This window comes from Macaca thibetana, chromosome 3, assembly GCF_024542745.1.
Source record: "Macaca thibetana thibetana isolate TM-01 chromosome 3, ASM2454274v1, whole genome shotgun sequence".
NCBI classification, from domain to species: Eukaryota; Metazoa; Chordata; class Mammalia; order Primates; family Cercopithecidae; genus Macaca; species Macaca thibetana.
The window spans coordinates 101,403,561-101,424,410 of record NC_065580.1 but is presented as its reverse complement, the minus strand read 5'-3'; the positions used below and the strand labels follow the sequence as shown (position 1 = coordinate 101,424,410).

The window sequence follows — 20,850 nt, the reverse complement described above, 5'->3', positions numbered from 1 at the left end:
GGAAATGTGATCTCTAGGCACTGGCATGGACTGGCCAGGAATGTGTCAGCAAGATCTGGGTCCTTTACCGGGCAAGGGCTCTGGCCTGGATGGTGAGCTGAAGCTGCCAGTGTCAAGGCTCTGGACTTCACATGGGGGCTTGTCAAAATCTCTCCAAAACTCTCATGGCAAGAGGGGAAAACGAGGTTGAATGGAAGCATTGTGAGAGGATTCGTGGGTCAGGTCATCTTGAATAGGGGAGGACAACTGTCATCAGTAGCACAGATGAGAAGGCTTACACAGCCACTCAAACTATGTTGAACATTCATTGTCTGGTCACTTTTATTATAGTTTTCGACTTTAAAATGCAGGGTCTCCATGGGCCAGGCTAAAGACAGCGTTCTAAATGCCCCTAGATCTTGCACAGCATTTTGAAATGTCAAAGATGTCACCTCTGAAAGACCTGAATGTCCCAGTAGCCGACAGGTCCTGATGTTTGTGTGCACGTCTCCACTCACAGAAGCTGCTGGGCCGGGTGCTAAAACACCAGACATGTTTACAACCCGATCGCATCATGAATGTTGAAGGCTCCTCGCCCCCGCTACATCTGGATTCAGGGCTTGTTTTGACATCAGCAGGGGTTTATTTTTCCATTTTTCTTCATTGTCAACAAAATGCTGAAGAAAAACATTTCAAAAAGAAAACATGAACTACCCGAAGCTCCAAAACCCTCCTACCCTGTGCAAGTGTTTTCACGAGCTCAACTGTGGAAAGGGTGCAAGCAGCATGCCACACAGAGCTCTGCACACTTTTACACTTTTAGGGGAGAGCAGAGCTCCTCTCTTGGCAGGCTGAGCGCTCACAGATTGGAAAAGCAGAGTGCTGAAAAGGTATAACTTGAAGGGAAAGCTAGAACTTTCTGTTATTCAGCTACAAAGAAGCAACAGCACCAGGAAAAAAAAAAATCTTACGATTAATCACTGTTGATAATTAGCATCAACATCATTAGCATTAATGATGGCTAATTATTGAGGTTGATAGTGATAATTAATAATTATTACTTAGATATTAATTATCTAATAATTAGATAGTTATTACTATCTAAACAAGTGGTTCCTAACCTGGAGCAATTTTGCTTCCCTAGGGGACATTTGGCAATGTCTGGAGACATTTTTTATTATCAAAATAAAAACTAGGAGTTGGGGTGGGGGGTGGGGTGGTGAAGTGCTCCTGGTATCTAATGAGTATAGACCAGGGATGCTATTAAGCATCTACAATGCACAGGATGCTCCCACCTTCGACCATATCAAGAACTATCCAGTCCTAAAGATCAATAAGACCAAGGCTGAGAAACCCTGCTCTAACTGTTCATGTTCCCCAAGGATCCCTGCAGGCCTGTTTCTTCATGGAGCTGTCTTCTCTAGCTAATTCTGTATACACTCAGGATTCAAATTCCGCCTCCATCACTTGCTAGCTGTCATACATTTGGCAAGTTAGTTAGCCTTTCTGAGCCTCTGTGTTGGTCCATTTGTATCACCATAAAGGAATACCCAAGGCTTGGTATCATATTTTTAAAAAGAGGTTTATTTTGGCTCACAGTTCTGCAGACTGTACAGGAAGCATGGCACTGGCATCTGCTTCTGGTGAGGGCCTCAAGAAGCTTCCACTCATGGTGGAAGGTGAAGGGGGAACCCCTGGTGTATCGCATGGTGAGAGAGGGAGCAAGAGAGCAAGGGAGATGTCAGGCTCTTTCAACTACTAACTCTTGCATGAACTAACAGAGCGAGAACTCACTCATTACCATGGGGAGGGCACCAAGCCATTCATGAGGGATCCACCCCCATGACCCAAACACTTCCCACCAGGCCCCACCTCCAACAATGCAGGTCTATTTCAACATAAGATTTGGAGAGAACAAAACATCCATACCATATGAGCGTCCGTTTTCCCATCTGAAAAATGGGGATGATACTAACACCTTTATAGGATTGGTGGGATACGTGGACAAGGAAAACCGTGTACTGTAAAGAACCTCATGCAGAACCTAGATCACAGTGGACAATCATTTACGACAGCATGTAACACAGGTGGACTAACAGCAAAGAAGACTGGAAAAACTGATTCTTTGTATGAAAAAATAAGATTAGATCTCTAACTCACCTTTACAAAATATAAATTCTAGGTTAAAAATCCTAACTACAAAACAACAAAATCATAAAAATGCTTCAAAAAATAGAAATTTATTTTTATGGCCTTAGAATAAAGGAGATTGTCATATAAAATAAAAATCATAAAGAAAAAAATCAAGTGTGACCACATCAACATTTTAAAATGTATGTTCAAGAGAGGATGCCATAGATGAAAATTAAAAGCATTTTTCTGCTACAAATTGAAAGAAATGTTTGCAACCAATCTTGACAAACAAATCTGTAGTATCAAAAATATATTTTAAAAATATCTAAAAATCAGCCGGGCCTGGTGGCTCGTGCCAGTAATCCCAGCACTTTGGGACCAAGGCAGGCAGATCATGAGGTCAGGAGTTTGAGACCAGCCTGGCCAATATGGTGAAACCTCATCTCTACTAAAAATACATAAATTAGCTGGGCATGGTGGCACACACCCACAGTCCCAGCTACTCGGGAGGCCGAGGCAGGGGAATCCCTTGAACCTGGGAGGTAGAGGTTGCTGGGAACCAAGATCGTGCCACTGCACTCCAGCCTGGGCAACAAAGCAAGACTGTGTCGCAAAAAAAAAAAAAAAAAAAAGAAAGAAAAGACAGAAAAAAATCAGTAAGAAAGAAAAAATTAAAAACAACTGAGTAGAAGAGTGAGCAAATGATATAAACAGACAATTCAGAAAAGAAGTGACGTATACAGGTCAATAAACACATGAAGAAATGTTTAACATTACTAATACTAAAGAATATGAAAAAAAATAATGATAAACTACCCATTGTCACCTATCACGTTGCCTAAAACTTTACCGTCTGATAACACAGTGTCTGGAAGATAATGTAAAGAAAGGGGAACATCCATAAAGTTCAGATGAGAGCGAATTTTGTATAACCACTTTGAAAAACAATTTGATATTATCTATTGAATTTGAAAATGAACATACCCTATAAGCCAGAAATTCCATTTCTGGATATTTGTGTTCTGAGTTCAGTGTTGTTTATAACATGCAGTAAAAACCAGAAAACAACACAATTGTCCAATGAGAAAAGAATAGCTAAACAAAATGTGATCTATTCATACAATGGAATACTACTGAGCAGTTGAAAGGTATGAACTAAATCTATTTGTACAAGAGGAGTTCACAAAGTTCATGGAAATATGGAATTAAAAAATAAAAAATATAAACTCTATTTCTCAACATAATCTTTCAAGACACTTTTGTAAGCAATGATACCAACCATGTAGTTCATCCCTAAAACACTGAGAGTCCTGGGAATTTAGCCACGTCAATGCAGTCTTTTTTACAATATTACCTAAAGAAAAATGGGTGCCCTTAAAATATTTTTTAAGATTAGAAAACAAAAAGACGTCATGAAAAGCCAAATCATGACTGTGAGGTAGATGTGTAATGGTTTCCTCTCAAAACTCTCGCAAAACTGGCCTTGTTTGATCAGGGGAATGAACAGGAGTATTGTGGTGGTGGAGAAGGATTCTCTAGAGAAGGTTTCCTGGGCATTTTTCTGCTAAAGCTTTGGCTATCTCAAAACATTTTCATAACAAGCAGATGTTATTATTCTTTGGCTCCCCAGAAAATCAACCTGCAAAATACCTTGAGCATCCCCAAAACTGTTTTCATCATGAATTTTGCACTTGACTGATCTGCTTTTGCTTTGACAGGACCACTTCTACCTCTTTGTAGCTATTGCTTTGATCGTGCTTTGTCTTCAAGACTGTACTGGCAAAGCCATCCTTCATCTTCTCTTACAAAACTTTGAAGAAATGTTTCGAGATCTTGACCTGCTTGTTTAAAATTTCTGCTGAAATCTCTACTCTTGTCTCCAGTTGATCTGGGTGCAATGCTTTTGGCAACCATCAGTTGGGAAGCTTGCCCAACTTTAATTTTTCAGCTGGAATTGCTTAGAGTGAACTGATTGAGATGTCTATGGTATTGGCTATGGTTTCTGCCATTAATCATCAGTCCTCTTCAATTAGGGAATGAATAAAATTAATTCTTTTCCTCACAAATTGATGTGGATGGTCTGCTGCTACAGGCTTTATCTTTAACATCATCTCATTCTTTCTTAAAAGGAATTATCCACTTGTAAACTGCTAATTTATTTGGGGCATTGTCTCCCTAAATTTTTCATAAAGTATCAATTATTTCACCATTCTACCACACAAGCTTCATCATAATTTGATATCAGTTCCTGCCACAATTAAAGCAGTATTTATTTTGCTCTGAAAACAGCTTTTTTTTTTCTTTTTTTTTCTGAGATGGAGTCTCACTCTATCGCCCAGGCTGGAGTGCAGTGATGCACTCTTGGTTCACTGCAACCTCTGCCTCCCAGGTTCCAGCGATTCTCCTGCCTTGGCTCCCCAGTAGCTGAGATTACAGGTGCCTGCCACCATGCCTGGCTAATTTTTGTATTTTTAGTAGAGACTGGGTTTCACCATGTTGGCCAGGCTGGTCTTGAACTCCTGCCCTTAGCTGATCTGCCCACTTTGGCCTCTGAAAGTGCTGGGATTACAGGCATGAGCCACTGCACCTGGCCTGCTCTAATAAGAGCTCTTTTCAAACTTATGTCTTATCCTTCTTAGTGCCCCAAACTAGATCCTGTTCAGACACATTATAGTAAGTTAGTATCAGTTTTTTCAGTGCTAAAAATTTTTGAAACCTATGCATAGTTTTTCATAATATTTATTTTCCATGAGCTTTCTGGAGACCCCTCACATCAACATGGAGATGTTTAAAAATATATATTGAGGAACTGCTTCCAGCCAAGTTGGAGTAATAGGAACTGTTACCCTCCTACCTTAACAACACAAATTTCAACCAAACTATATAAAACCTTTTATTTTTAGACATTAGTAGACAAGCTGATCCCTACAAGCCAGTTTTTTGTTCTTTATTTTTCCCTAGAGGCAGTTTCCAGGCCACAGCTCAAGAAGAGAAACCCAAATGTATTCTGGTGATTTTTATGAGTAAAGGAAATAAAGACTCGAGACTGAGAAAGTCAAGTTTGGTGAAATTTTTGAAGCGGAGCACTAGAGAGAGAACAATGACACAGAGACAGAGTTCCACAGTTCTGAAAACAGGTCTTCCCCAATGTTTCCACCTTGCAGTCTTTGGCTGGATACCTATCTGAGAATGTGTGAGAAGAAACTAAGGCTGGAGAAAGAATAAGTGGAATGGAGTATGTAGAAAATGCTCAAAACTCACATAGGATTAATAATAGTCTGTGCTCTGATTAGCCCAAGTAGAAAAAATAGGACATGTAACATACAGGGCATGAATATATAATAGTAATGACTTAGTAGTGTGATGAAATTAACCTTAGAGTAAGATTGCTCTGGACCTATTCTAACAAAGCTTAAGTGCAAACCTTAAAAAGATCCAAAATATAACTTCACTAGAAAAATCCAACACCACTTAAATAAACAAAGTAAAATACAGAAATCAACAATGTAAAATTCACAATGTCTGACATCCAATAAAAAATTTATCAAGCAGGCAAGGAAGTAAAAAACTGTAATTCATAACCAAGGGAAAAATCAATCAATAGAAATAGACCCATGTCTGACAAAGATGGTGAAATTAGCAGCCACAGATGTTAAAACAATTATTATAAATATGCCACATATGTTTTACAAAGAGTAAAACATGGTCATAGTAAATAGAGAAGGAAGATATTTTTAAAAGACCAAAATTCAATTTATTAAAATAAAACATGCAATATCCGAAATGAAAAAAATAATACACTGGTTGCAATTAATAGCAGATTAGACACTGCAGAATGAAGAGCAATGAGTTTGAAGACAACTCATTTAAACTATGCAGAATGAAATGCAAAGAGGAAGAAAAGACTGGGTAAAAACTGGAAAAAAAACTTCTTGAAAATAACAGAGTATAAGTTAATTATGGAACAATATCAAGTGGTCTAACATATATGGAACAAGAGTCACAGAAAGAAGTTCAGAAAAATATTGGAAAAACAAAATGACTGAGCTTTACCAAAGTTGATAAAAATATATATCAAGGATTCAAGGAGTTCAACTAACAACATAAACAACAAACTAGAAACACTCCCAGGCACATGATAATTATTGTAAATTACTGAAAACAGTAATGAAGAGAAAATCTTATCAGCCACCAAAAGGGAAAAGACAAATTGTGTACAGCAGAACAAAAATAAGCATGACCACAGATTCCCATCAGAAACTATGCAAATCAGAAGACAGTGGAGAGATCTTTTTGAAGCACTGACAGAAAAAATCTTTCAACCTATATCTATTTATTAACAAAAATATCTTTCAAATATGAGGGCAAAGACTTTTAAAGAGAAATCAAAGACAAGATAATTCATTTTCAGCAGTGCTACACTACAGGAAATGCCTAAGGAACTTTTTCAAGTCAAAAGGAAAATGAGAACAAATGAAAATTTGGAACTACACTGAAGAATGAAAAGTGGCCATTCCTGTAATTTCAGTACTTTGGGAGGCTGAAGAGGGAAGATTGCTTGAGGCCGGGAGCTCATGAGCAGCCTGGGAAACACAAGTGAGACCCCCTTCTCTACCAAGAAAAAAAAGAAAAAGAAAGAAAAGTATTAATTAGCCAGGTGTGGTGGCATGCATCTGTAGTTCCAGCTGCTGAAGAGGCTAAGGTGTGAAGATTGCTTGAACCCAAGAGTCCAAGGCTGCAGTGAGCTATGATTGTGCTACTGCACTCCAGCCGGGGTGACAGAGTGAGACCCCATCTCAAAAAGAAAAGAAAAGAAAAAACAAAAGAGGAGAGGAGGGGAGAGGAGGGGAGGAGAGGGGAGGGAAGGAGAGGGGAGGGGAGGGGAGGGGAGGGAAGGGAAGCAGAGACTAGAAAAGGTGAATAAAACTGAAAATAAAAGGTCTTCTTTCTCATTTTACACTGTTGAGAAGATCATTGATCTTTATGAATATAGATGCTAAAATACTCAACAAAATACTAGCAAAACAAATGTAACCACATGTTAAGAGAATTATACAGCATGGCCAAGTGGAATTTATCCCAACAATTCAAGGGTAGGTCAACATATGAAAATTAATCAACGTAATACACCACATTAATGGAATAAATTTTTTGAAAAAGATAATCTCAAATGATGCAGATTAAGTATGTGACAAAATCCAACAGCACTTCAAGATAAAAAAACGCTCAGTACATTAGGAATAGAAGGGTGTTTCCCTAACATAATGAAGGCCACATATTAAAAAAAAATCCCACAGTTGACATTATACTCAGTGAAAGACTAAAAATCCCCCCTGCCCTCACCGAGATCAGGAACAAGACAGACTGCTTGCTTTCACCACTTTTATTCAACATAGTTTTAGAAGTACTAGCCAAAGTAATTAGGCAAAAAAAAAAAAAAAAAAAAAAAGAAAGAAAGCATCCAAATTAGAAAGGAAAAAATATTATCTGTTTGCAGATGACATGTTCTTATATGTAGAAAACCCTAAAGAATCCACAAAAAAACTGTTAGAATTAATTTTTAAAATTCAGGGCCGTATACTAATCTGCTTTAGTTCAAATCCTACATCTGCCTATTACTAGCTTCATCACTCTGTGCTTCAGTATTTCCTTCCCTAAATTGGGGATAACAAGGTAATCTAAAAGGTTATACGTGGGAATGAAATAAATTGATTCATATAAAGGTGTTAATCAACTAGTCATGAGCACATAAAGCCCATATGTTTGCTCTTATGTCATGTCTTATTGCTTCTTTTTGATGTGTCTTATAAAAATTATTGAAATTTCTTATACTAGAATTTAACTTTAAAATTTTCTCTAGATGACTTTATTTTGGTAATGATATTGAAACTCTAATACCAGAAGAGTACTGTGACAACTCAGGAACCCAGACTAAGTAATGCATAAAATAGTCTCTTCAGAAAGGAGTTGAGCCAAGCAGGGAGTTGGAAACCATACATGTTAAACACACATGATAACACAAAAGGTAGGAGTGGTGCAGAACACCAACTACTATGTAAATCGTGTAAACTTCCTTGACTATTGCTGTACTCCCCAAGCATTTACTATATAAATGCAAACTATGTCTGTGTGAAATAAAAACTTGGACCATCTTAAAGCTTTTTTTGTTTTTGTGGAATTCAAAATCATTTTTGTGGTTGCTGAGAATAAAATTTAGAGACGATAATATTTCTTTTTATTCATTATAAAAACAAATTCAGAAAAGTTTAAGAATACAAAATCAACATGCAAACTTTAGTTGTGTTACTGTACACTAACAATGAGTGCTCTGAAAAGTAAATTAAGAAAACTGTTCTGTTTACAGTAGCATCAAAAAGAATGAAATACTTTGGAATAAATTTAATCAAAGAAGTGAAATACTTTTACATAGCAAACTACACAACTGCTGAAAGAAATTAGCAATCTAAAGCAAGGGAAAGGTATCCTATGTTCATGGATTGGATGACATAATATTGTTAAGAAGACAGTATCGCCCAAAGTAATATATGGATTCAATGCAATCTCTATAAAAATGTTATTGCTATTGTTTTCAGATATAGAAACCCCATACTAAAATCTATATGGAATTTCAAGGGACCCTAAAAAGTAAAAACAATCTTGTAACAAAGCCAAAACTGGAGGTCTCACTTTTCTCAAATTTAAATCTACAAAGCTATGGTAATCAAAACAATGTAGTTCTGGCACAAAGACGGATATATAGACCAATGGAATGGAATACAGAGCCAGACATAAACCCTCACATATATGGCCAATTTATTTTTGACAAGGCTGTGAAGGTTAATCAATGGGAAAAAGTCAGTCTTTTCAACAAACAATGTTGAGAAAACTGGATGTCCATATGCAAAAGAATGAAGTTAGACCTTTACCTTATACCCTATAAAAGAGCATAACTCAAAATAAATGGATAAAGATCTAAATTTAAGAGCCAAAATTATAAAACTGTTAAATGAAAACATAAGGGAAAATCTTCATTACCTTGGTTTTAGCAATAGTTAATTAAGTATAATACCAAAAGTATAGGAAACAAAAGAAAAAATAGATAAATTGGACATTACCAAAATTAAAAACTTATGGGAATCTAAGAACATTATTAAGAGACTGAAAAGATAATCCACAGAATGGGAGAAAATATTTGCAAGTCATATATCTGATAAAGCATTAATATGCAGGATATATAAAGAGCACTGTGATGGTTAATATTAAGTGTCAACTTGATTGGTTTGAAGGATGCAAAGTATTGTTTCTGAGTGTATCTGGATGTTTCTGGGTGTTTCCAGAAGAGGTTAATATTTGAGTCAGTGGACTGGAAGAGGAAGAACCACCCTTGAGAAGACCCACCCACAATGTGGGTGGGCACTATCCAATCGGCTGCCAGCATGGCTAGAAAAAGCAAACAGAAGACAATGGAAAAAGTTGACTTGATGAGTCTTCATCTTTCACCCATGATGGATGATGCTTCCTGCCCTTGAACATCAGAACTTGGAGTCTTATGTTTGAGGGCAGGAGGGATCCAGTATGGGAGAGAGATGGCTTTGGACTTTTGAACTTACACCAGTGGTTTGCCACAGGCTCTCAAGCCTTCGAAGCCTGCACTGTTGACTTCCCTACTTTTGAAGTTTTGGGACTTGGACTGAGCCACTGCCGGCTTCCTTGCTCCTCAACTTGTAGACGGCCTATTGTGGGACTTCACTTTGTGATCATGTGAGTCAGTTCTCCTTAATAAACCACCTTTCATATATACATATTTTCTATTAGTTCTGTCTCTCTAGAGAACCCTGACTAAAACAGATTTTGGTACCAGGAGTGGGGTACTGCTATAAAGATGCTTGAAACTATGGAAACGACTTTGGAACTGGGTAACAGACAGAGGTTGGAACATTTTGGAGAACTTAGAAGAAGACAGGAATATATGGGAAAGTTTGAAACTTCCTAGAGACTTGTTGAATGTTTTGACCAAAATGCTGATAATGATGTGGACAATGAAGTCCAGGCTGAGGTGGAATCAGATGGAGATGAGGAACTTTTTGGGAACTGGAGCAAAAGTCACTCTTGCTATGCTTTAGTGAAGAGACTGGTGACATTTTGCTCCTGCCCTAGAAATCTGTGGAACTTTGACCTTGAGAGAGATGATATGAAATTGGAACTTATGTTTAAAAGAGAAGCAGAGCATTAAAGTTTGGAAAATTTGCAGCTTGACAATGCAATAGAAAAAAAAACTATTTTTCTGGGGAGAAATTCAAGCTGGCTACAAAAGTTTGCATGAGTAATGAGGAGCTAAATGTTAATCACCAAGACAATGGGGAAAATGTCTCCAGGGCTTATCAGAGACTTTCATGGCAGCCCCTCCCATCACAGACCCAGGGCCTAGGAGGGAAAAATGGTTTCATGGGTCAGACCCAGGGTCCCCACTCCTGCTCTGTGCAGCCTCAAGACTTGGTGCCCTGTGTCCCAACTATGGCCAAAAGGGCCAGCATATAGCTCAGGCAGTTGCTTCAGAGGATGCAACTCCCAAGCCTTGGCAGCTTCCACATAGTGTTGGGCCTGCAGGAGTCAAAAATTGAGGTTTTGGAACCTCCACCTAGATTTCAGAGGAAGTATAGAAATGCCGGGAGGTCCAGTTGGAGCTCCCACACAGAGTTCCCACTGGGGCACTGCCTAGTGGAGCTATGAGAAGAAGGCCACCATCCTCCAGACCCCAGAATGATAGCTCCACCAACAGCTTGCACTGTGTGCCTGGAAAAGCTGCAGACACTCAATGTCAGCTGTGAAAGTAGCTGGGGTGGGGAACAATACCCTGCAAAGCCACAGAGGCAGAGCTACCCAAGGCCACAGAAGGCCACTCTTTGCATCAGCATGACTTGGATGTGAGACATGGAGTCAAAGGAAATTATTTTGGAGCTTTAAGATTTAATAACTGCCCTGCTGGATATTGGACTTGCATGAGGCCTGTAACCCCTTTGTTTTGGACAATTTCTCCCATTTGGAATGGGAGCATTTATCCAATGTCTGTACTCCCATTGTATCTTGGAAGTAACAAAATTGAGTTTGATTTTACAGGCTTCTAGGCAGAAGGAACTTGCCTTGTCTCAGATGAAACTTTGGACTTGGACTTTTGAGTTGATGGTGAAATGAGTTAAGACTTTGGGGGACTGTTGGGAAGGCATGATTAGTTTTGAAATGTGAGAACATGGGATTTGAAAGGGGCCAATGTGAAATGATATGGTTAGGCTTTGTGTTCCCACCCAAATCTCATATAGAATTGTAATCACCAGGTAGGGAGAGAGCTTGTGGGAAATGATTGGATTATGAGAGTGGTTCCCCCATGCTGTTCCCATGATAGTGAGTGAATTCTCTCGAGATCTGATGGTTTTATCAATAATAGTTATTCCTGTGCTGACACATGCTCTCTCTTACCTGCTGCCTTGTAATATGTGCCTGCTTCCTCTTCCTCCACGATTGTAAGTATCCTGAGGCCTCCCCAGCCATGAAGAACTGTGAGTCAATTAAATGTCTTTTCTTCATAAATTACCCAGTCTTGAGTATGTCTTTTTTTTTTCTTTTTGAGACAGAGTCTCACTCTGTCTCCCAGGCTGGTGTGCAGTGTGTGATCTCGGCTCACTGCAAGCTCCACCTCCTGGGTTCATGCCATTCTCCTGCCTCAGTCTCCTGAGTAGCTAGGACTACAGGTGCCTGCCACCGTGCCCAGCTAATTTTTGTTTTTGTATTTTTAGTAGAGATGGGGTTTCACAGTGTCAGCCATGGATGGTCTCGATCTCCTGACCTCATGATCCACCTGCCTCAGCCTCCCAAAGCTCTGGGATTACAGGCGTGAGCCACTGCACCCAGCCTGTAGTACATCTTTAAAGCAGTGTGAGAACAGACTAATGCAAGCACATACAACTCAACAATAAGAAACTAAACAACCCAATTCAAAAATGGGCAAAGGACCTAAAAGACATTTCCCCAAAGATGATAATACACTGAAAAGATGCTTCATATCATTAGTTATTAGGGAAATACAAACCAAAACCAGAATGAGAAAGAACTACTCTCTTTGTTTGATATTGTTTGATAAAGAAATATCTGAGGTTGGGTAATCTATAAAGAAAAAAGGTTTATTTGGTTCACAGTTCTGAAGGCTGCATAAGAAGCATGGTGCCAGCATCTTGTGAGGGCCTCAAACTGCTTCCAGCATGACAGAAGGTGAATGGGAGCCGGCATGTGCAGAGAGAAGCAAGGGGAAAAGGTGCCAGGCTCTTTTAAACAACCAGCTTTTGTGGAAACTAATAAGGTGAGAATCAATTCACCCACTCCCACCTGGGAGGGCATTAATCTATTCATGAGGGATATGCTCCCATGACCCAAACCATTGGACCATTAGGCCCCACCTTAAACACTGGGGATCAGTTTTTAACTTGAGGTTTGGAGGATTCACACAAACTATAGTATTCCATCTCTGGTCCCTCAAATCTCATGTCTTTCTCATGTAGAGAATATAATCATTCCTTCCCAATAGTCTTCAAAAGTCTTAATTTGTTCCACACCAGCTTTAAAGTCCAAAGTCCAAAATCACATCTGAGACTCAAAGCCAGTTCCTTACAGATATAATCCTATAAAATCAAAATCGAGTTATTTACTTCCAAGATACAATGACAGAGCAAACATTGGGCAAACACTTCCATTCCAAAAGGGAGAAATTAGACAAAAGCAAGGGGTAACAGGCCGCATGCAAGTTCAAAACTCAGCAGGGCATACATGAAATTTTAAAGCTCAACAAAATTCTCCTTTGACTCCATGTCCTACATTCTAGCCACACTGGTTCAAGGAGTGAGATCTCAAAGCCTTGGGCAGCCACACACCCACTGGGTTTTCTGCAAACAGCCCTGTGGCTTGCATCATGGGTTGGACTTGAATGTCTGTGGCTTTTCCAGGCTGAGGTGTCATGCGCTGGTGGATCAATAATTCTCAGGTCTGAAGGACAGCAGTCCTGCTTCCACATGTCCACTAGGCAGTGCCCCTAGGAGACTCTCTAGAGGGGTTCCAACTTTATACTTCCAGGTAGCTTTGCCTTAGTAGAATCTCTCTGTTGGGGTTCCACTCCTTCAGCAGGCATCCAAGCTTTCAAATATATTCTGTGAAATGTAAGTGAAAGCTGTCAAGCCTCCACCGCTCTGGCGTTCTGTGTACCTGCAGACATAACACCACATGGAAGCCATGAAGGTGTATAGCTTGTACCCTTCAGAGAAGCATCTCAAATGGTACCTGAAGCCATTTACCCTCAGCTGGAGTCAGAGTGGCTGGGATGCAGGAAGTAGTATCCTCAGGCAGCATAGGGCAACAGTGCCACAGACGTCTCCCCCAAAATTGTTCTATCCTTTTAGGTCTCTGGGCCTATGCTGAGAGTTGCACCTTAAAGATTTCTGAAATGCCTTCAGGGACTTTTTTCCATTGTCTTGACTATTAGCACCCGGCTACCATTTTTTTTTTAAGTTATAGATTCCCTTTTATCTATGCTAATCTCTCTAGAGGTTGCTCTGCAGCACCCTTGGATTTCTCTCCTGAAAATGCTCTTTCCTTCCCTACCACATGGCCAAGCTAAGAATTTTCCACATTTTTATGTTCTGATTCCCTTTTAATCATAAATTAAACTTTTAGGTCATTTCTTTGCTCCCACATCTGATCATAAAGAATTAAAAGCAACCCCAGCACTTCTTGAATGCTTTGCCACTTAGACATTTCTTCCACTAGATACCCTGGAACATTACTCTTAAGTTTGGTCATCCACAAATCCTAGGGCATGGACACAATGCCCTAGGCATTAACAAGTTCTTTAACAAGGATGAGCTTTGCTCCAGTTCCCAATAAGTTCCTCATTTCTGTCTGAGACCTTATCAGCATGGCCTTTAGCATCTATATTTCTATCAACAGTTTTGAAACCACCACTTAACAAATCTTGAAGAAGTTCCAAACTTTTTCTGATATTTTTGTCTTCTTCTGAGCCCTCCAAACGCTTCCAACTTCTGCCCATTACCCAGTTCCAAAGCTGTTTCCACATTTTCGGGTATCTTTATAGCAACATCCCACTCCCCCATAACCAATTTTCTGCCTTAGTTCATTTGTGCTGCTATAAAGAAATACCTGAAGCTGGGTAATCTATAAAGAAAAGAGGTTTCTTTGGTTAATGTTTCTGTAGGCTGTACAAGAATCACAGCACCAGCATTGGCACCTAGTGAGGGCTTCAGACTGCTTCCATTCATGGCAGAAGATGAATGGGATCTAACATGTGCAGGGATCACAGAGTGGAAGAGGAAGCAAGAAGGGAAGGTGCTGCGCTCTTTTAAATAACCAGCTCTCACAGGAACTAACAGAGTGAGTACTCACCCACCACCCTCCAGGGGAGGACATTAATATGTCCTCCATGAGGAATCTGCCTTCATAACCTAAATACCTCCTATTAGGCCTCACCTCCAACACTGGGGATCAAATTTCAACATGAGATTTGGAAGGGTCAAACGAACCAAACAATGGCAACTTTACATCCACTAAGATGGTTATTTTTTTTTTAAAAATTAAGGAAAATACCAAGTGTTGACGAGGGTGTTGAGAAATCAGAACTCTCAGGCATTGTTAGTGGAAATGTAAATGCACAGCTGCTGTGGAAAACAGTTTGTCAGTTTCTCAAAAAGGTAAACATTGAACTACCATATGACCCAGCAACTCCACACACATACACACACCCACACACCCACACATATATATATGAATGAAATTTAAAGGAGAGTGCCAACAGCTATTTGTACACCAGTATTTATAGCAGCATTATTTATAATAGCCAAAGGCGGGTGACCATCAACAAACGAATGAATAAACAAAATGTAATTTATTATACCTATGATGGAATATTATTTAACCATAGAAAGGAATGAAGTTCCGATATATGCCACAACATGGATGAACCTTGAACACATGATGCTAAACGACATAAGCCAAACACAAACGGACAAAGACTGTATAATTCCATTTATATGAGGTATCTAGAATTGGCAAATTTATAGACATAGAAAAGAGAATAGAAGTCATCAAAGTCTGGAGAAATGAGATAAAGAGGAGCTGTTGCTTTAAGGAGTACAGAGTTTCTGTTTGATATGATTAAAAGTTAGATAGTGAAGATGTTTCCACAACATTATGAATGTATTTAATGCCATTAAACCACTTTAAAATGGCTAAAGTGGCAAATTATGTCATGTATATTTTAACTACAATTTTAAAAATGAAAAAGACGAGAGAATTGATTGCTTAAAGCAAAACTAATACTTATGTTGTGGAGTTTGTGGCCTATGTAGAAGTAAAAAGTATGGCAAAAGGATTGAAGGAGGAAAAGAGAAGTACATGATTGTAAAGTTTTTATTCTATATAAAGCAGTATAATATAGTTTGAAGGTAAACTGTTATATATATTTGAAATCTGTGAGGTTCTACTTTTAACAAAATAAAACAAAGAGATATGATTAACTAGTCAATAGTGGGGATAAGATAAATCTTATAAAAATGATTAATCCAAAAAAAGGAAAAGAAGAAAGACAAAACAGAAAGCTGATAAGACAAATAAAGGGTAAATAGCAAAGTTGTAGGAATAAATCAAACAGCATCAATCAATGAATTACACGTAATGACATTACTCCAGTTAAAGAGATTGTCAGTTGGGCACGGGGGTTCACGCCTGTAATCCCTGCACTTTGGGAGGCCAAGGCAGGTGGATCAAGACCATCCTGGCTAACACGGTGAAACCCTGTCTCTACTAAAAATACAAAGAATTAGCCAGGTGCAGTGGTGGGTGCCTATAGTCCCAGCTACTCGGGAGGCTGAGGCAGGAGAATGGCATGAACCTGGGAGGCGGAGCTTGCAGTGAGCAGAGATCGTGCCACTACACTCCAGCCTGGGTGACAGAATGAGACTCCGCCTCAAAAAAAAAAACAAGATTGTCAGATGGAAAACAAAATCAAGACTCGACCCAACTACATGCTGCCTACAAGAAACCCATTTTAAACATAAAGCAAAGATAGGTTAAAAGTTAAACAAAGGAAACAGACCATTCAAACAGTAACTGAAAGAAAGCTAAAGTAACTAGGTTAACATCAAAGTAAACTTCAGTAAAGTAAACAAGAAATAGTAGCAAGGATAAATATGGACATTCCACAATGATAATGGGATCAACCTATCAAGAGGTCATAACAACCCTAAATGTGTGTGCACCTAATAACAAAACTTTAAAATGTATGAAGAAAGCACAGAAAGAACTTTTTTAAAAAAAGAAATAGACAAATCCAAAATTTTAGTGTGAGGTTTCAGTACTCCTGGGTAATCAATAAAGCAAGTATAAGACCATAGAAGCAATGACACCCCAGTAGCAATGAGCATATCTAATGCCCAGATCTTGGTGTGTAATATCATTCCACAATAAAAAGAATCAGGAATCCTTTAAAAAATGACCAATTTTAACTCTGGGGCAGGAAATATAGAAGATGAGTCTGGAACTTCTTATAGTTACAGGAAGTAAGGAAGCACTCAAAAGTTCCACAATGATGGGATTATATCAAAGGGACACAGAAGCCAACAGAAAGAGCTCCCAGTGGCCAAAGCTGAAACAATATGAGCAATGAAATTAACTAAATAATATTATATTATAACCCAAAGTATCAAATATATATCCATGAATCCAAACTTACATGAATAAACAATTAGATAAATAGATAAAAGGGAAGAATAGACTAATGGCCTATGCAGACTACCAAATAATTTATGTAGCTACTCCAGCCTCAAAAAGGTGGAGCATAACTCTCCATGCCTTAAGTATAGGCTTTCCTTACCAACTTCCTTCCAAAGAGTACAAATGGGAAGGAGGAAAAAACTTTACACTGGAGAAAATTTACACTCCATCAGCCAGGTGATTAAGGTTAATATTAACTATGATAAACTACACTGATAGTATATGCTGTTCATATGGTATGATAACAACAGCACTTTACCTCTGTGGTCTTTCTCCCACAAATCCAGTCTAAGTATGAGGAAAACATCAGACAAATCCCATTTGTCTTAGTCTGTTCAAGCTTTCATAACAAAAATACCATAGGCTGGGGGATTTTAATAATAAATATTTATTTCTCTGGAGGCTGGGAAGTCCAAGATCAAGGTGTCAGCAGATTTGGTGTCTGGTAGGTGCCCTCTTTTTGATTCACAGACAGCCATCTTCTTGATGGAAAGGGCAAGTTAGCTCTCTGGGGTCTCTTATAAAAGGGCATTAATCCTGTTCATGAGAGCTCCACTCTCATGGCCTAATCATCTCCCAAAAGCCCCACCTCCTAATATCAATATCATCACATTGAGGGTTAGGATTTCAACATATGAATCTGGGGGGAATCACAAACATTCATCCCACCACATCATTAGAAGAGCGTTGTACAAAATACTACACCAATATTCCTCAAAACTGTCAAGGTCATCGATAACAAGGAAAATCTGAAAAACTGTCATAGCCCAAAGGAGACTGAGGAAATATGAAGATTAAATATAATGTACTGTCCTAGATGGAATCCTGAAACAGAAAAAGGACATTACATTAAAAACTAAAGAAATTTGAATAAAGTATAGACTTTAATTAATAATAATGTATCAACATTTGTTCATTCGTTGCAACAAAGGTATCACACTATTATAAGATTTTAAAAATAGGGGAAACTGGGTGTGAGGTAGACGGCAACTTTCTGTACTACCTTTGCAATTTTTCCATAAATCTGAAACTATTCTAAAATTAAGAGTTCATTTTTAAAAATAAGTAAGGATATAGATAATTTGAACAACACAATCAATTTGACCAAATTGACATATACAGAAAAACTTTTATAAATATTTTATCAAATAAAACTTTTATCTAGCATTTTGTACAAGAGAATACACATTCTTCTCAAGTACACACAGAACATTAACCGTGATAGACCATATTCTGGGCTGTAAAACAAGTCTCAATTAATTGATAAAAATTGAAATCATACAAAGTATGCTCTCTGACCACAATGGAATTACACCAGAAATCATTAATAAAAAGGTGCCTAGAAAAATCCCCAAATATCTGGAAGTTGAACTGTATACTTTAAATACTATATTGGTTGGAGAAGAAATCACAAGGGACATTAGTAGATATTCTGCACTGATTGATAAGAAAAATATAACACATCAAAATCTGTGGAGTGCAGCTAAAGCAGTGCTTAGAGGGAAATTTGTAGCACCAAATGCTTACATTTAAAAGGAAGAAATATCAAAATCAATGTTTCATCACAAAAATAACAGAAAAGGACAACTTATGTACAACATAAGCATAAGAAAGGAAATAATAAAGATAGCATAAATCAATGAAATAGGAAAAAGAAAAACAACAAAGAAAGCAAATGAAACCAAGCCTGGTTTTTTTTTAGAAAGATCATTAAAGTTAATAAATATCTGAAAAAACTCCTTAGGGGAAAAGGAAAGACAGGTTACCAATTTCAGGAAGGAAAAAAATGTTTTCACTATAAATCCTATGAACATTGAAAGAATAATAAAGAAACATTATGAACAATTGTATGTCATTAATTCAACAACTTACATGAAATAGACTATGTGAAAGACTTTAATAAAACTCACTCAAGAAAAAATTATAATCTGAATAGACATATGCATAATTAAGAAATCTGTTTTGTCTTTTAAAAAACCTTTCAAATAAGTAAACTTCAAGATTAGAAGCTTTCACTGGTGAATTGTTGCAAACATTTAAAGAAGAAATAATAGTCATATTTTTTACAATCTCTCCCAGAAAATAGAGGAAGGGGTACTTTCCCAAGTCAGCCAATGAGGTCAACATTGCTCTGACACTAAAACCAGAGATTCCAAGAGAAGAAAATTGCAGACCAACATCTCTTAAAAACATACACAAAATAATCTTCAACATAGTATTCGCAACTTGAATCCAAAAATACATACATATATATTTCTGGCTCAAAATTCAAGATCCAGTCAATATAATTCTCTGTATTAACAAACTAAAGAAGAAAAACCATATTATTATCTCTAGATATGTAGAAAAAATCTTTTCACAAAATTTTACATCTGTTCATGACAAAAACTCTCAGTGAACTAGGAATAAAAAGAAACTTCCTTTACCTGACAAAGGAGCACCTTTAAAACACCTACAGCCATTATGTTAAACGATGGAAGACTGATGCTTTCCTCCTAAAACAGGGAACAAAAGAAAAATGTCCTCTTTCACTATTCCTATTCAACATCAGGTTAGAAGCCAGGAAATAGAAACAAGAGGTATGCAGATTTCAACGAAAAAATAAAACTGGCTGTTTTGGTTGAAACCCTAATTTATGTAGAAAATGCAAATAAATCTACAGAAAAAGATCCTGGAACTAATAAGTAGATTTAGCAATGTTGCAAGATCTAAGTATACATACAAAATCAATTATATTTCCATATATTTGCAATTAACAATCAGAAATCAAACTTTTAAAAGCACTACATATAATAGCTTCATAAAATAAAATACTTATAGATAAATATAACAAAATATGCTGAAAACTATAAAACATGAGTGAAATAAATAAAAACCTGAAAAAAATAGAGAGCTACATTGTGTTCATGGATTAAAAGATCCAAGACGCAAATTATCCTCAATTTGATCTATAGATTCAACATAATCCCAGCTGTTTTTATAGATGTAATTGAACTGATTCTAATATTTGCATGGATAAACAAAGAAACTAAAATAGATAACAAAATTCTGGGAATTGTGGGGAAAAGTTAAGGACACACTGTCCAATTTTAACACCTACTACATAGCTACAAGAATCATGGCAGTGTGGTATTGGCAAAAGGATAGGCACATAGATGAATGGAACAAAATAGAAAGCTCAGAAATAGACCCACACAAATACAGTTACCTGATTTTTAAATAAAGGTGCAAAGTCAATTTAGTGGAGAAAGTACAGTACTTTCAACACATGGTGCGGGAACAACTGAATATTTGTTTGGAAAAGCAAAAATGAACTTCAATCCATACCTCACACCTTTTACAAACCTAACTCAAAATTGATCACAGAGCTAAATTTAAACATAAAATAATAAATGAGCTAGAAGAAAATATGGAAAAAATCTGCATATTCTTGGGCTTGGGAAAGACTTGTTAGATACAATACTAAAACCACAATCCATATGAGAAAAAAAGATTGATAAATTAGACTTTAACAAAATCCTACAAACTTTTGCTTTGCAAAGAGAAGAAAAAGACAAGCCACAAACTGAGAGAAAATATTTACAAATTAAATGCCCAATAAGGAACTTATGTAGAATACATAAAGGACACTCAAAACTCAACATTAGAAAGACAATGCAATTTTTTAAATCAACAAAAGAATTGAACAGTCACTTCATCAAGAAAGGTGCACAAATGGTAAATAACATCTAAAAGATGCTCAACGTCATATTTCATTAGGGAAATGCAAATTAAAGCCACAAGCTACAAACCACAAACTACACACCTACTAGGATGGCTAAAATTTAAAAATTGACAAAACTGAGTGTTTGCCAAGATGCAAAGCAACTGGAACTCTCTGAGACCTCCAATGAGAATGTAAAATAGTACGAC

The 20,850-nt window shown here is 37.5% G+C and overlaps 1 protein-coding gene across 1 annotated transcript in view; it reads left to right on the top strand.

The window, feature by feature from the left end:
• GGCT (gamma-glutamylcyclotransferase) overlaps nucleotides 1-20,850 on the top strand; it is a 1,150,694-nt gene that overhangs the window by 690,663 nt on the left and 439,181 nt on the right. The window lies entirely within an intron of this gene.